A 16,446-nucleotide genomic window follows, 5' to 3' on the forward strand; every position below is an offset into this window, starting at 1 on the left:
ATCAGGCTCTGGTGACTTAAATATCTAACTTGTCTAAGTAATTTTTAACTCATTCTTTTCCTATTTTAGCCTCCGATCCTACCTCATTTTCACTGGCATTCCCTGTTAGATGTCCAATGACCACCAACCTTCTTGGTGAAAACCAAAACAAAGAAGGCATTAAGCACCTCTGCCATTTCCACATTTTCTGTTATTGTTTATCCCCCCTCATTGAGTAATGAGCCTACCCTGACCTGGGCCTTCCTTTTGCTTCAAATGTATTTGTAGAATGTTTTCTTGTTACCCTTATGTCTCTAGCTAGTTTGATCTCATTTTGTGCCTTGGCCTTTCTAGTTGTTAACACATACTTGTGTTATTTGTTTATAGTCATCCTTTGTAATTTGACCTAGTTTCCTCTTTTAGTAGGATTTTTTTTTATTTTTAGATCATTGAAGATCTCCTGGTTAAGCCAGGGTGGTCTCTTGCCATACTTCCTATCTTTCCTACACAGTGGGATAGTTTGCTCTTCTGACCTTAATAATGTCTTTTTGAAAAACTGCCAGCTGTCTTCAATTGTTTTTCCCCTTAGACTTGCTTCCCATGGGATTTTACCTACCAAACTCCCTGAGTTTGCTAAAGTCTGCCTTCTTGAAATCCATTATCTTTATTTTGCTGTTCTCCCTCCTACCATTCTTAGAATCATGAATTTGATCATTTCATGATCACTTTCACCCAAGCTGCCTTCCACTTTCAAATTCTCAACCAGTTCCTCATTTGTCAAAATCAAATCTAGAACAGCCTCTCCCCTAGTAGCTTTCTCCACCTTCTGAAACCAAAAATTGTCTCCAATGCATTCCAAGAACTTGTTGGATAATCTGTGCCCTGCTATGTTATTTCCCCAACAGATGTCTGAGTAGTTGAAGTCCCCCATCACTACCAAGTCCTGTGCTTTGGATGATTTTGTTAGTAGTTTTTAAAAAGCCTCATCCACTTCTCCTTTCTGGTTAGGCCCCTGCCATGACATCATCCTTGTTTTTTTAGCCCTTTTATCCTTACTCAGAGACTTTCAACAAGTCTGTCTCCTATTTCCATCTCAATCTTAGCCCAAGTGTATACATTTAATATATAAGGCAACACCTCCTCCTTTTTTCTGTATCTGTCCTTCCTGAGCAAGCTGTACGCTTCTATACCAATATTTCAGTCATGCATATTATCCCACCAAGTCTCTGTGATGCCAACTATGTCATAGTTGTGTTTATTTACTACCATTTTGAGTTCTTCCTGCTTATTCCCCATACTTCTTGCATTAGTGTACAGACATCTACAATATTGATTTGATTTTCCCCCTCCTCAGATCTGTCTCGTCTCTCCCTTATCCCTGCCATAACAGCCCATGGAAGTGGGGAACATGGAAACCTGGGAGATGGGTCGCAAGTAGGAGGGAGCGGGAAGTGTTGAGTCTCTGGATTAGGCTAAAAGGGGTAAAAAAACAAGGGTGATGTCATGCTAGGAGTCTACTACAGGCCACCTAACCAGGTGGAAGAGGTGGATGAGGCTTTTTTTAAACAACTTACAAAATCATCAAAAGCCCAAGATTTGGTGGTGATGGGGGACTTCAACTATCCAGATATATGTTGGGGGAAATAACACAGTGGGGCACAGACTATCCAATAAGTTCTTGGACTGCATTGCAGACAACTTTTTATTTCAGAAGGTTGAAAAAGCTACTAGGGGGGAAGCTGTTCTAGACTTGATTTTAACAAATAGGGAGGAACTCGTTGAGAATTTGAAAGTAGAAGGCAGCGTGGGTGAAAGTAATCATGAAATCATAGAGTTTGCAGTTCTTAGGAAGGGTAGAAGGGAGTACAGCAAAATAGAAACAATGGATTTTAGGAAGGCGGATTTTGGTAAGCTCAGAGAGCTGATAGGTAAGGTCCCATGGTAATCAAGACTGAGGGGAAAAACAACTGAGGAGAGTTGGCAGTTTTTCAAAGGGACACTATTAAGAGCCCAAAAGCAAGCTATTCTGCTGGGTAGGAAAGATAGAAAATGTAGCAAAAGACCACCTTGGCTTAACCACGAGATCTTGCATGATCTAAAAAATAAAAAATGGAAACTAGGACAGATTACAAAGGATGAATATAGGCAAACACAGGAATGCATGGGCAAGATTAGAAAAGCAAAGGCACAAAATGAGCTCAAACTAGCTACAGGAATAAAGGGAAACAAGACCACTTTTTATCAATACATTAGAAGCAAGAGGAAGATCAAGGACAGGGTAGGCCCACTGCTTAGTGGGGAGGGAGAAACAATAACAGGAAACTTGGAAATGGCAGAGATGTTTAATGACTTCTTTGTTTCAGTCTTCACAGAGAAGTCTGAAGGAATGCCTAACATAGTAAATGCTAATGGGAAGGGTGTAGGTTTAGAAGATAAAATAAAAAAAGAACAAGTTAAAAATCACTTAGAAAAGTTAGATGCCTGCAACTCACCAGGGCCTGATGAAATGCACCCTGAATACTCAAGGAGCTAATAGAGGAGGTATCTGAGCCTCTAGCTATTATCTTTGGAAAATCATGGGAGACAGGAGAGATCCCAGAAGACTGGAAAAGGGCAAATATAGTGCCCATCTATAAAAAGGGATAGGTCCTTTGTGGTATCAGAGGTGGGTGATATAAAGAACCAAGCACTGATTACTGTTCTCAGAGTCAGAAAGGACCCAGAGCATGAGCCAAAACTGGACAATTTTATAGTATTAAAAGAAACAGGAAGGCTCTTTTATATATGTATTTTTAATGCAGAAAAAGCACAGGAAACCTTCCCACATGGTGACCAAGCCAGGAGATCTAATTTTTGTAGTTAAGTAACTGACAACATATAAGACCATATGTTTCACATACTGCAGTAATTATTAATAACACATGAATTTAAATATATTTTTCCATTTTTAAACTATGCTTACTGGAAGGCTACATCTGTTACTAGTACAGGAGTGACTATGCTGGGTATGTTAAGCCTTTGAGAGTGCATAAACTACACATTCCCAGGAGCCTGAGCACTGGTCTTAGTCACAGGCACCTGCAGTTAATAAAATTGCTATGCCTTGTCTTCAGCTAGACTACCTAGTAAGCGCTAATTGCATCAGGGCAAGGCTACCCTTGCGAGTTAGAGTGCATTAAAGCAGCCCCGTGTGTTCTAACTCATGATGTGTCCACACTGGCAAGGCACATAGAGCGCTTTGACTCCGCGGCTAGAGCGCTGCTGGCAAGCCACCTCGGTGAGTGGAATAATGTTTGATGCGCCCCCGCTGGAGCGCCGCGGTGCCAGTGTGGACGCCCTGGTCTGTTAATGCATTCTGATTGGCATCCAGAAATGTCCCATAATGCTTGTTCTAGCCACTCTGGTCATCACTTTGAACTCTACTGCCCTGCCTTCAGGTGACCAACCGTCAGACCCGCCCTTTAAATTCTCTGGGAATTTTGAAAATCCCCTTCCTGTTTGCTCAGCCAGCAGGGCCGGGTCCAGGCATCAGCCGACCAAGCATGTGCTTGGGGCAGCACCTTAGAAGGGGCGGCCAATGTTGGGGTGGCGGGTGGGCGCTTGCGGTGTTTTTTAATTTGTTTGTTTTTTTTTGTTCGGTGGGGTGGCACTCGAGGGTTTTTTTTTGTTTTTGTTTTTTGTTTCGTCCGGGCAGTGCGGGGGATGTTGCGGCGCAGTGCGGCGCTGGTGGGGGGGTGGATTTGGCGGCGCGGCGCTTGGGGCTGGGGTTTGGGCGGCCCGGTGCGGTGCTCGGGGGGGGGTTGGGCGGCATGGCGTGATGTGGCGCTCGGGGAGGAGGGGGCGGTTTGCCAGGAGTTTGGGCGGCCTGGCCTGGCCGGGCGCGGCGCTCGGGGGATGGGGGTTTGGGCGGCCCGGTGCAGCGTGGCGCTCTGGGGGGTTTGGGCGGCCTGGCCCGGCGCTCTGGGGGGTTTGGGCAGCCCGGCGCAGCGCTCTGGGGGGTTTGGGCGGCACGGTGCAGCGCTCTGGGGGGGTGGGGGTTTGCCCGGCCCGGTGCTCTGGGGGATTGGGTGGCCCGGCCCGGCGCGAGGGAGACGGGGGTTTCGGCGGCCCGGCGCGGCGCTCGGGGGGAGGGAGACAGGGGTTTCGGCAGCGCGGCGCTCGGGGGGAGGGGGGTCAGCGGCGTGGCACTGGGGGGAGGCACTGTTACGGTAGGGCGGCGCTCTTCTTTTTTGCCTGGGGCGGCAAAAAAGTTAGAGCCGGCCCTGTCAGCCAGGCATGGAAAATGTGGGGACAGTGTTCAGTACAGGGGCCCCCTGCAGCTGTTGGCTCTCCCCAAGGCACAGAAGCCAGAGGACAGTATGGCCGTGAAACAATCAGTCCCCCTTGACCCTGTGCTTACTCACCATTTTGGGGCTCCCATGGGTTATGTGCGCTTGCTTTGGGACAGGCAAATTATGCTATTGTGTAGACTGTGCTTGCCCTTAAGTACAGGGGAATCATTGCTCTGTCTGAGGTGAACAATGCTGCCTCTGTTAAATGTTGCATTTTGCCTTTACAGATGCAATCTTGAGATCTCACCCATCCGTGTTATCACCGTCTGAAAGACTGCAAAGAATTAGGAAGAGGCCACGTAGAAGCAAAGAAGACATGCTGCATGAAGTAATGCAGTCACTTAACGAGAATCTAAAAGCACAGGAGTGGAGGGAGAGTGAAAGGAGGATCCGCCAGCAGAATGAGGAGCACTGGCACAAAAAGCGCGGTGCTCCGGCAACAAAGCACAGATCGGCTGATAAGCATCTTGGAGCGCCAAGCAGACTCAATCCAGGCGCTCGTAGCCATGCAGGCGGACCACTACCACGCCTGCCCTGCCCTGCAGCCCTTTAACCCAAAACTCTTTCCCTTGTGCCCTCCATGTCATCTCCAACCCACTTTCCCCAACATCCGGGTTCTTACCGCCACCAGCTGCCTCAACACCTGTAGCTTCACCACCCAGCCCTGAAAACTATGACTCCTACCCACTGCACTCAACCCCCATTACCATGCATTGTAGCCATCCTGAAGTGCAGTACTCATTGCACAGCACTCCAGACAGGAAGGCTGAGTATGATAACAGGACATACGCAAATCTGTTCCCCACCCTATCTCCTTGCCCTTTCTGTTTCCCAAGCAGTTGTGTTTCTTTTCAATAAATGGATTTTTTGGCATTGAAAACATTCTTTATTGTTGCATAAAGTAAAAGATACCTTAACCCAGGAAAGCAACAGGCACTGCAAGTCAGTGTAGCAAACACAGACTCCTACTAACATTGGAACCACTGCACTTCACTCCCGTGCAGGGCACCAAACGTTACTGGTGGCTTTCAGCCTCAAATTGCTCCCCCAAGGCATCCCTAATCCTTGCAGCCCCGCGCTGGGCCCCTCTAATAGCCCTGTTCTCTGGCTGTTCAAATTCAGCCTCCAAGTGTTGAACTTCCGAGTTCCATTCCTGAGTGAATCTTTCACCCTTCCCTTCACAAATGTTATGGAGGGTACAGCATGTGGATATAACCGTAGGATGCTGTCATCGGCCAGGTCCAGCTTCCCATACAGAGAGCACCAGTGACCCTTTAAACTGCCAAAAGCACACTCCACAGTCATTCTGCACTGGTTCAGCCTGTTAGTCCTAGATTTTAAGGTCAGAAGGGACCATTATGATAGTCTAGTCCGACCTCCTGCACAACGCAGGCCACAGAATCTCACCCACCCACTCCTGTAATAATCCCCTAACCTATGTCTGAGCTATTGAAGTCCTCAAAATTATTGTTTAAAGACTTCAAGGTGCAGAGAATCCTCCAGCAAGTGACCCTTGCTCCACGCTGCAGAGGAAGGCGAAAATCCCCCAGGGCCTCTGCCAATCTGCCCTGGAGAAAATTCCTTCATGACTCTAAATAGGGCGATCAGCTAAACCCTGAGCATGTGGGCAAGACTCACCAGCCAGACAACCAGGAAAGAATTCTCTGTAGTAACTCAGATTCCCACCCCATCTAACATCCCATCACAGGCCATTGGGCATATTTACTGCTAATAGTCAAAGATGAATTAATTGCCAAAAAAATTAGGCTATCCCATCATACCATCCCTTCCATAAACTTATCAAGCTTAGTCTTGAAGCCAGATATGTCTTTTGCCTCCACTGCTCCCCTTGGAAGGTTGTTCCAGAACTTCACTCCTTGCTGAACTACTCCTTGCTGCTGTCAAGGCTCCCTATGTAGGGTTTCATGAGCTATGGCATTAAAGGGTAAGTGGGGTCTCCAAGGATCACAATGGATATTTCGACTTCCCCTACGGTGACCTTCTGGTCTGGTGAAAAAATCCTGGCTTGCAGCTTCCTGAACAGGCCAGTGTTCCCAAAGATGCGTGCGTCATGCACCTTTCCAGACCAGCCTGTGTTAATGTCAATGAAATTCCCACGGTGATCCACAAGCGCCTGGAGAACTATAGAGAAATATCCCTTCTGATTAACGTACTCGAAGGCTAGGTGGGCTGGTGCCAGAATTGGAATATGCGTCCCATCTATTGCCCCTCCACAGTTAGGGAAACCCATTTGTGTAAAGCCAGCCACAATGTCATACACTGTCATAACTATAAAGGGAAGGGTAACAGCCCTCCTGTATACAGTACTATAAAATCCCTCCTGGCCAGAGACTCCAAAATCCTTTTACCTGTAAAGGGTTAAGAAGCTCAGGTAACCTGGCTGACACCTGACCCAAAGGACCAATAAGGAGACAAGATACTTTCAAATCTTGGTGCGGGGGAAGGCTTTTGTTTGTGCTCTTTGTTTTTGGGGGTTGTTCGCTCTTGGGACTGAGAGGGACCAGGCATCAATCCAGGTTCTCCACATCTTTCTGAACAAGTCTCTCATATTTCAAACTTGTTAGTAAACGGCCAGGCAAGACGTGTTAGTTTTTATCTTTGTTTTCTCAACTTGTAAATGTACCTTTTTGCAAGAGTGTTTATCTTGGTTTGCTGTAACTTTGAACCTAAGGGGATTCCTCTGGACTCTTTAAGTTTGATTACCCTGTAAAGTTATTTTCCATCCTGATTTTACAGAGATGATTTTTACCTTTTTCTTTAATTAAAAGCCTTCTTTTTAAGAACCTGATTGATTTTTCCTTGTGTTTAGATCCAAGGGGGTTGGATCTTGATCCACCAGGAGTTGGTGGGAGGTGGGGGGGGGGGGGATGGTTAATTTCTCCTTGTTTTAAGATCCAAGGGGTTTGGATCTGTATTCACCAGGGAATTGGTGAAGAGAGTCTCTCAAGGCTACCCAGGGAAGGGAATTAGCACATTGGGAGTGGTGGCAGCGGACCAGATCTAAGCTGGTAGTTAAGCTTAGAAGTCTTCATGCAGGGCCCCACATCTGTACCCTAAAGTTCAGAGTGGGGAAGCAGCCTTGACATGCACATTACCCAGAATCACGGTTCTTCTGAGCAAGATGTGATTAATGACCCTGCAAACTTGCATCAACATGATTCCAAAGGTCAACTTTCTCACTCCAAACTGGTTAGCAACCGATCGGTAGCTCTCTGGAGTTGCCAGCTTTCAGATTGCAATAGCCACCCGCTTCTCCACCGTCAGGGCAACTCTCAATCTCGTGTCCTTGCACCGCAGGATGGGGGTGAATTCCTCACACAGTCCCATGAATGTGGCTTTTCTCATCTGAAAGTTCTGCAGCCCCTGCTTGTCATCCCAGACTTGCATGACGATGTGATCCCACCACTCAGTGCTTATTTCCCGAGCCCAAAAGTGGCGTTCCACGGTGGTGGGCATGTCCATGAATGAATCTATCTCCCCTTGTAAGTATTCTCACACTTACTATCAAACTGTCTGTACTGGGCTATCTTGATTATCACTTCAAAAGATTTTTTCTCTTACTTAATTGCCCTCTCAGAGTTGGTAAGACAACTCCCACCTGTTCATGCTCTCTGTATGTGTGTGTGTATATATATATATATATCTCCTCAATATATGTTTCACTCTATATGCATCTGAAGAAGTGGGCTGTAGTCCACGAAAGCTTATGCTCTAATAAATTTGTTAGTCTCTAAGGTGCCACAAGTACTCCTGTTCTTTTTGCGGATACAGATTAACATGGCTGCTACTCTGAAACAAGCAATCTCATGTCATATGCATTACTCAAGTCGATATAATCGTTGGAGTCCTCACCGTCAGTTTGGATCTTAAGGAGTAACTCGACTGCCAAACGTGATGTGCTGGCGAGATTCGTCAGCATATTCCTCAGCAGTTCGGGCTCCATTCCCGCAGCTCGAAAGGGAAGACAGAGCACGCAGTACAAAAATGTTGAAAGATGGCGCCAAATGTGGACGGAAGCACAGGGATTGCTGGGATGCGAACCGATGCATCACGGGCGTTGGGACAGGACCCAGAATGCCCCGCACTCTCCGCCTCCTTCCCACAAGCCACAGCGCCAAAATGAGAGGAGGTGCTCTGTGGGATAGCTGCCCATAATGCACTGCTCCCAATGCCACTGCAAGTAATGCAAATGTGGCCTCCCCAGTGCACTTGCAGCTGTCAGTGTGGACAGACTGCAGCGCTTTCCCTACTGCGCTCTCTGAAGGTGGGTTTAACTCACAGTGCTCTACATCTGCAAGTGTAGCCATGCCCTCAGTTACTGCCTTGTTTGGACTAGGATGAAAGGTGTTAGCTAAAATCATGTTAGCTAAGCCCATGTAAAACACCACTGAGGACCTAGTGTCGACACTGTTTAACATCTTTAAACCCAAGTTAATGTCTCGGGGTCAATCCTAGTGCAGGAACTTTTTGGTACTTACTACAACTTTAGGTAGCACAGGCCTCTTTCATTACTGTACTGCTCCAGCTTTATACCAATCTAATATCCTGTTCTTAGTTACTGTGCCTATTGTGATGTTTTGGGGACCACCCAGACCAGTAAAGCATTCTGTCAACACCAGCCCTGTAACCTTGAGGGCTTTTGTGCTGAGCAGCTACAGTTCAGATCCTGACACCAGAAGCCAGCCCACAAGCACAGTCTCACCCTGGCTCTCCCCAGCTTACTTACTCTTTGCTGGGTGACACCAACAGCCCTTCCAGTCCTGATTATCCCCAAACGTATCCTCCCTGAGTTCTTAATTACCAGACACTCGGACCGTTCCCCTCTGGTTTGTCACCCCTGAGAGCATGAAACCAGTCCCTCCCCACCCCGTTATCACCTGTTATACACATGCCACATGGTTTTCATACCAGAGACCAGCTTGGGATAAAAATAAACAAAAAAAATATTTAATAGAAAAGAGGAAACAGAGATGAAATAGTAAGGGAAAGAAACATACACAAGTTACACAGAAAACTTAAAGATGCACTTAAAGATGCAGCCTTGGGCGTTACACTTTCATACTAGATAAAATGTCTTTTCTAGTAAGAGTTACCTATTGCCTTAAAACAGTTTCTCAGCATACCTCCTAGCTAAAGGAGGGACCCAGCATTCTGACAGCCTCCTGCCTGGAGACTGTTCCCCAAGTTCTGGATGCTCTTCTGTTCAAACCCCTTCCATTTTAAAAGGGTTTGCAGGTCCTCCTGCCCCCTTCAGTCACTATAGATATTCAAAGTGGGAAAAACTCCCTCCTTTCTTAGGCTATGTTGACACTGCAGTTTACATTGGTACAGGTTATGCCGCTCACGGGTGTGAATAAGCCACCCCCTGAGCGACATAAGTTACCCCATCCTAAGCATAGGTGCAGATAGTCTATGTTAGCAGTAGAGCATTAGGGCTAGTCTACACTGGAAAAAAACCCACCTCAACGAGGGGCATAGCTCCCAGCACTGGGGTACTGTTTACACTGGTGCTTTACAGCGCTGCAACTTGCTGCTCTCAGGGGGGTGTTTTTTCACATTCCTGAGCGAGAAAGTTGCAGCGCTGTAAATTGCCAGTGTAGACAAGCCCTTAGTGCCGCTGAGCCACTGTAAGCCCTGCAGTGTAGCCACAGCCTTTGTTTTCAAAGACTGGGGTCTTCTTTTCAGTTTCAAGCTGTTCCCATTTGCTTTGATAGTTTCTCGTTATTTTTCCCTGGGCTGGACAATGGCTGGGTGCTTGAAGCCAGTCTCGCCTGATTGGGGAAGTAGCCCCATCCCTGCCTGATTGATTCATTGCCCTGTTAGGTGATGCTGAAGCTATACCACAGTTACAATTGCCATTTTCTACATGTTTATGCACATACATTCGTAACAATAAGCAGTTGTACATATTTCAGAATATCTATTAAGTTCAGTGCATTACAAGATTTCATAAAATATCCTATTTGATATACTCTCACAACAGTGAAATGACTGTGTGCAGTCAGTTGGTTCAACTGCTTATTTTCGGGGGGTTAAACCTCCTGTTCTCCCCTTGGTCTGGACCCTGACTGAGACACCTGTGTTTTGTAGTGATTAGATATTTTGATGGTTATAATATTTCTGGTTGTACTCAGAGGGTGAAAGTCACCCCGTACAGTGGGCTTTGCACCACTTAAGTCTAAAAGGATACAATAGGTAAAGTGAAAGTAAGAAATATTTGATATACCCAAACCACTTCTTAAAAAAAAGCCTTCTTAACTACAGTATGTTGAAGTGATGATGAAATCAATTCCACACCTTCTTCTGACAAAAAAAGGTACAATACCTATTTCATTATGTGTTGTAATTATCAACCTGTTCCCATTGTAAGCAATGGGAGTTCTATGCAGAGAGCTAACTGAAGTTTGCCCTGTGTTTCTGAAATCAAACACATCTGTGTCTCAATGTGAAACTGGGACTCTAGAATTTAGAATAAATAATCCACAGAAAATGTATACCCCTTTAAATACCATGAAAAGGAACATATAAAAATTGTCAGCATAATAAAATTCTCAGATTTTCATGGTACTCTTAAACAAAACAAACACTTGCACAGAAAAGGGCAATTCCTTCCAGCACAATAATGTACTTAGTAACAAGAATAGAAATGCATTTCAGCAGAAACTGGCATCTGGGAAGAGATGATTTTATAAATCTTGTAAGTGAGTTTAAGTCACAGCATGTCAGGGCTTGTTAAGCTAATGTGACCATACATTCCATTCGTACTTAACGTTACATCCTGTTACTGCCAGTTACTACTCAAGTAGCCGTATGCACAGAATAACTTTTACAGCTACAATGACTCAGATGTATCTGAAGATACCAAAGGAAGAAGACGCTACCTCTTGAGTCGTGTCCTAAATACAAATATCTTAAAAACCAATAAGCAATATATTTACCAAAAAAAAAAAAAAAAAATTTTAGACTAAATGCAGTTCTTTTAAACCAGCAAAATTTTAGACAAAGACTGACAACCTAATAATTCAGGAGATTTGACAAAAATGTATCTGCTTTTATTTAATGTCTCTCTCCTTTTTTGGTAAAATGTTTGTTAATACTGAAAATCAAATATTTACTTACAATAAACATTCAACCTGCCACTAATCTGGTGTAGTTTATGATTCCTCACATATTGATTAATAAAAGCACAATGTAACACAAGTGTAATCCACCAGTAGCCATTAGTTTCTTAATGCTGACCAAATGCCCACAAACATGGGAATTCTTCCACATGCATGAAAGGAAGCGCTTATATATCTGGGTAAAAAACCATTTGGACTGCTGTATTAGTTGATTTTATGGTGGACTTCCATTTTTAGAGAATAATTCTCAGGGCACTTAGCGATACTGTTAAAAATATAAATTTTTACTTTTTTAAATAAAAACTTAAAATTGATTATCCTAGTAAAATTTTCCTAAATAGTCAATGACATAGACTAGCAATTCTTGGTTAGGTCTATATGAAGAACTAAATTATGCATATATATGACCTGCATCTAAACATCACTTATTGGCAGGTTACACTCTCACAGAACATACTGTGCTTTTTTCTTCTTTTTCATTATAGACTTTACCTCAACCTCTGGTGATGTTTTGATATTGTGGTGATAGATGCCTTGGAAATACCTTTCAAAGCAGAAACACTTTTTTTTTTTAAGCAGTCCAGATCCAAAACAGCAGAATTGCTTGTATTCATCTCTTTCTAAGAGCCACAGCTGATCTAGCAAAAGTTGATCCCAATTCAAGCCTACATGTCATCATCTATAGCTGCACCAGTCTATGCACTCCAGGCAATCCTTAGTTTGTGTGTGATTTTATTTCTATCTTTAGTAAATCTTTGTATAAAAGCCATGTGGCACTACTTTAAGACCTTTATTTCCAAGTGGTCTAAAAAGGTCTGGCTCAACTAGTAGGTTTAGAGCATGGAAGACGTATAACAACATATCTCAGCTGGAACTCTTTTTTTAAAACTTTGGCCTAGTAATGTAACAATGATGGTCCCCTGTGAAGGCCCCTAGTGCAATCATCCAACATAGATAGAAGTCTTTGATAAAAACTAAACCTCTATAAGCAAGGTAAGACTGCAAACTTTCTACCCAAAAAATTAAATAATATGGCCTCTGTCTTGGTTATGGTGTTTGAAGGGTCTTCCCCAGAATTCAGTGTAGTGATGGGATAGTTAGCCTTTCTTCTGTTCTGTGGCCTGTAGGAGACTCTCTCAGTCATAGGATCACTCCCTTTTAGTTGTGTGTTTTGTTTTTTTTTTTAATTGAGAAAGATTAAAAGTGAACTCCCTGTACAACAAAGTATGTAAAAGCAAAAGGGATGGGTGTAGCGCTTAGGAAAAATGGGGAGCATGGAGGAGAAGCAGAGAAATATCAAGAAGAGCTGTAGGCACAAACCATAGAAGAGCGCTGGGGATCATCAACTAGTTCTCAGCAAATCTAATCTGTTAAACAATTTCTAGGGGAGAAGGTTAAGTGGTAATACTAGTCTTTATTTTCTTGGGTACTCCAAGAACTTCCTATATCATTATCCACCATTAACTACAGTACAAAAATATTATAGTGGGGATTTTTAATGGGTTTTTCTTTTACAGAAATCTTAGAAATGCTACACAGTACATATTATACAAGCATCTAAGCAATGCAAGTGGCATTACATGTTTAAATATAAGAAAACTTTTACTCTTATGGAAGCATCTAAGCCACATGACCTTGTATCTAGTCTTTTTTTGGAAAGAAGGATGAACTGGCTTGGCTTTGCCAGTCTGCTAGCTGCATTTAAAAGAAAGTCAAGAAAAGGAAGGAGTCCGAATAGACACCATGAAAACTAAGAAGATAAGAAAAGTTGAAGTTCTGAAAAGAACCCTTTCACTGAGTGTGCTAATAAAGACGGTCCATCTCTTCATTACCATGCTACTCATCCACCTCTGTTACACTGCACAAAAGGGAAAAAAGCGGTCTTTATAGTTGTACATGATTATATTTTCCTTTTGTATTGAGTTCAAAGTCTTTTCTAAAAAGCAAGAGTAGATTGCTCACAATGTAATGGGCCATTCCCAGGAAACGATAAAATGGCCTTAACGTTTTATATTAATACAATAGGTTATGTATAAAACAGTTTTTAAAAAGTTAATGCATATTAGCTTAGAACAGCCATATTTTAATACTGTGTGACTGAAAGTTCCAGTAGAGCAGATGAATGGAGCTACATGAGAAAAAAAACCGCTATGACAAAGGGATAAAGGTTTAACTAAAAGGACTTGAATCTATATTTCAGGTACCTCTTTACCTTCCATCAGGAAACGAGTTATTAGGAGTAATGAAATCAGGGATAGAAAATACAAAAACTTTTTAGATCTTTCTGTGCAAGGCGGTGACACTGGCCTTTACTTCTTCACTTTGTAACGATTCCTTTGAGTTGTGGCTCTGAAAAAGCTATGAAACATCTTCCTGTTATTTCTTTTTCATCTTTCCAAACACTGGCCAGTAATAACCCCTTTCCTATTCTTTCCTTGCTTTTTTTGAAACACATATTGACTGTAATGACTATAAATTATTCAGTCAATGTGTCAGATTTATAAAAGTGTTAGAGCTCCTCTGTGCTGCTGCTAGGTGCCTATGAGAATGTTTAGTGTGTGGGAGCCAGAACACACAGATTCATTTTAACTATGCCGTTTCTCACTCCAGGTCACTGCAACCCAAAAGACATTTAAATATTGAAAATGTTAACTAGGTTTTGCTCATCTCAGTGCTTCACTTTGTAACTGATGGATTGCTTCCTCTTTCACCAAAACCAACAAGCAGCAGACTCAATCCTGGCCTCTCTCCATAACTTTCTAGTGCCTCTCTCCATAACTTCTCTTCTCTTGTGACAACCTCTCGATAGGTAGAGTTCCATATCCAGAACTTTTTTATTCCAAGTATGGAATCTTTAATGAGTTTTATTATAATATGAATATTTAACTGAATAGCTAGAGCATAGTTATGATCATTAATTTAAATGTTGATCTGAATCCATAAATAACAGGTTTGCAGGATGGGTTGTAACAAACAGACGTACTTCAAAATGCAGGAAACTAAAAACAGGTAAACATCACTGTGTGCAACTACAATGCCTCTTACTTGGGAATGAAAATGAATACTCACAAAAGCTTCAGTAGTTCCAATATGTAGCAACCCATCTTCTGACTGGAACATCAAGATGATATGTTCTCTTCGTATTCCACATTGTCTCCCAGTTCAGTACTTAAGCAACATCAAGGTCTTGTTCTTAATCTGCAAAGCACCAGGACTGGACTACCACAAGGATGGCCTTTCTGCGTACAATATCTACTGCAGAATTCTTTGATCTATAGCAGAGCTATGACTGATGGAGCCTTGGATGAAACATCTGAGTGTTGGGGAAAGAATTATCAGTAAAAGATTCCTGGTTGTTGAACTTCCTGCTTCCAAAGATTAGCATAAGTCAAGTCTTGCTTTTTAAAGACAGGGCAGGACATGCTTCTCTGCACAGGCCTTCCACTAATAACAGAGGCTTCAAAAAACTTAAAACAAATACACATCTGTTGAGTCCTTCCTTTCTTCCAAAGGATCCAGAAAAATGCAAACTAAACCAGAAAGGAGAGATTTAGGCAGTCTGTTATCAAACAGCAAGTGACTCAATCTCTTTTGTTGCCTGATTTCTGAGTGATGGGTCATTAGAATTATCTAGATTGGTAACAACTTTTATGTATTATCAATTACACCAGACTAGCAGTTTCTTATAGAAAAATATCTCGGATACACACCTCTTTGTCATATAGGAAGGCATAGCATTTTTTATGGTATTCATAACCCTGAGCACCCTGTGCTACAAGACCACATTGTTAGACACAAAGGGCATCATTAGATTCTTCAGTAAGTCAGGCTGGGAAGACTATCACCATCCTAACTACAATAGCTCTGTAATTGAGACTTCTCCTTGCTTTGCCCATAGGCTGGGACTTTAATCCTTTATTGGTACAGAAAGACAGCCCACCACTATACTGTCTCTCTCATTATAGTTATTTGGTGCACTTCATACAAGTGGTTTTGGAAGATTTCTGGGCCCCTGCTATGTCAGCTGTTCTCAGGTTGAATTCTATTTGATTTTGGGCAGGGTGTCAGATCAAATTGTAAAGATTATTACACCTCTACCCCGATATAACTCGACCCTATATAACACGAATTCGGATAGAACACGGTAAAACAGTGCTCCAGGGGGCGGGGCTGTGCATTCCGATGGATCAAAGCAAGTTCGATATAATGCGGTTTCACCTATAACGTGGTAAGATTTTTTGGCTCCCGAGGACAATGTTATATCGAGGTAAAGGTGTATTTGTATTGCAGTAGTTCCTAGTGGCCTTAGTCAGGAACTGGGGACCTATTCTGCTAGGCACAGTACACACATATAATGGAAAGACAGCCATAGACCAAAAGACTTTCAGTGTAACAGCTGTAGATCTCTAAGGTAGAGCTGGGTGAATAGTGGTAAAAATTATTTATGAACGTATTAGCAAATTCCAAGCAGCAATAAGACCTGACCTTCCCTCCCACTTTTCTGTGTACATTCATGAATCCAGGTTTTGTTCACACAAGTGTTATGTTGGGGGAGGGAGTCTTTTATTCATGCAAATGCAGGTATTTGTGTGCAAATGAGCATATTCACATGCAAATGAGTGCATTTACACCAAAAGCGCTTGCCCACCTGCCACATAAACACTGGCTTTTTGTGTTTGAGAACAAGGGTTTTCAGCAGGAGGGAGTGAATGGGAGAATGAGAAAGTCAATGATTTATAAGCAACTGATTGGTCAGTCAGCCACAGTGACCAGGAAGAGAGGAGAAAGCAAGTAAGGGAAAAGTGGAGAGAACCCTTAGGGAGGTATAAAGGAAAAGTCCATGGAACTACTTTGTCCTGATGTAAAAATCAGATGAGGATGGGGGGGGGGGGGGGGATAAAAAGGCTACCATTTCACTTATCCTCTGAGCTGAAGTAATGGCAAACAGAAATAAGGTATTAAAATGGGGTAATCTAAGTGAAATCTGCGACTAC

This window comes from Malaclemys terrapin, chromosome 11 (assembly GCF_027887155.1).
Source record: "Malaclemys terrapin pileata isolate rMalTer1 chromosome 11, rMalTer1.hap1, whole genome shotgun sequence".
Taxonomy (NCBI): Eukaryota; Metazoa; Chordata; order Testudines; family Emydidae; genus Malaclemys; species Malaclemys terrapin.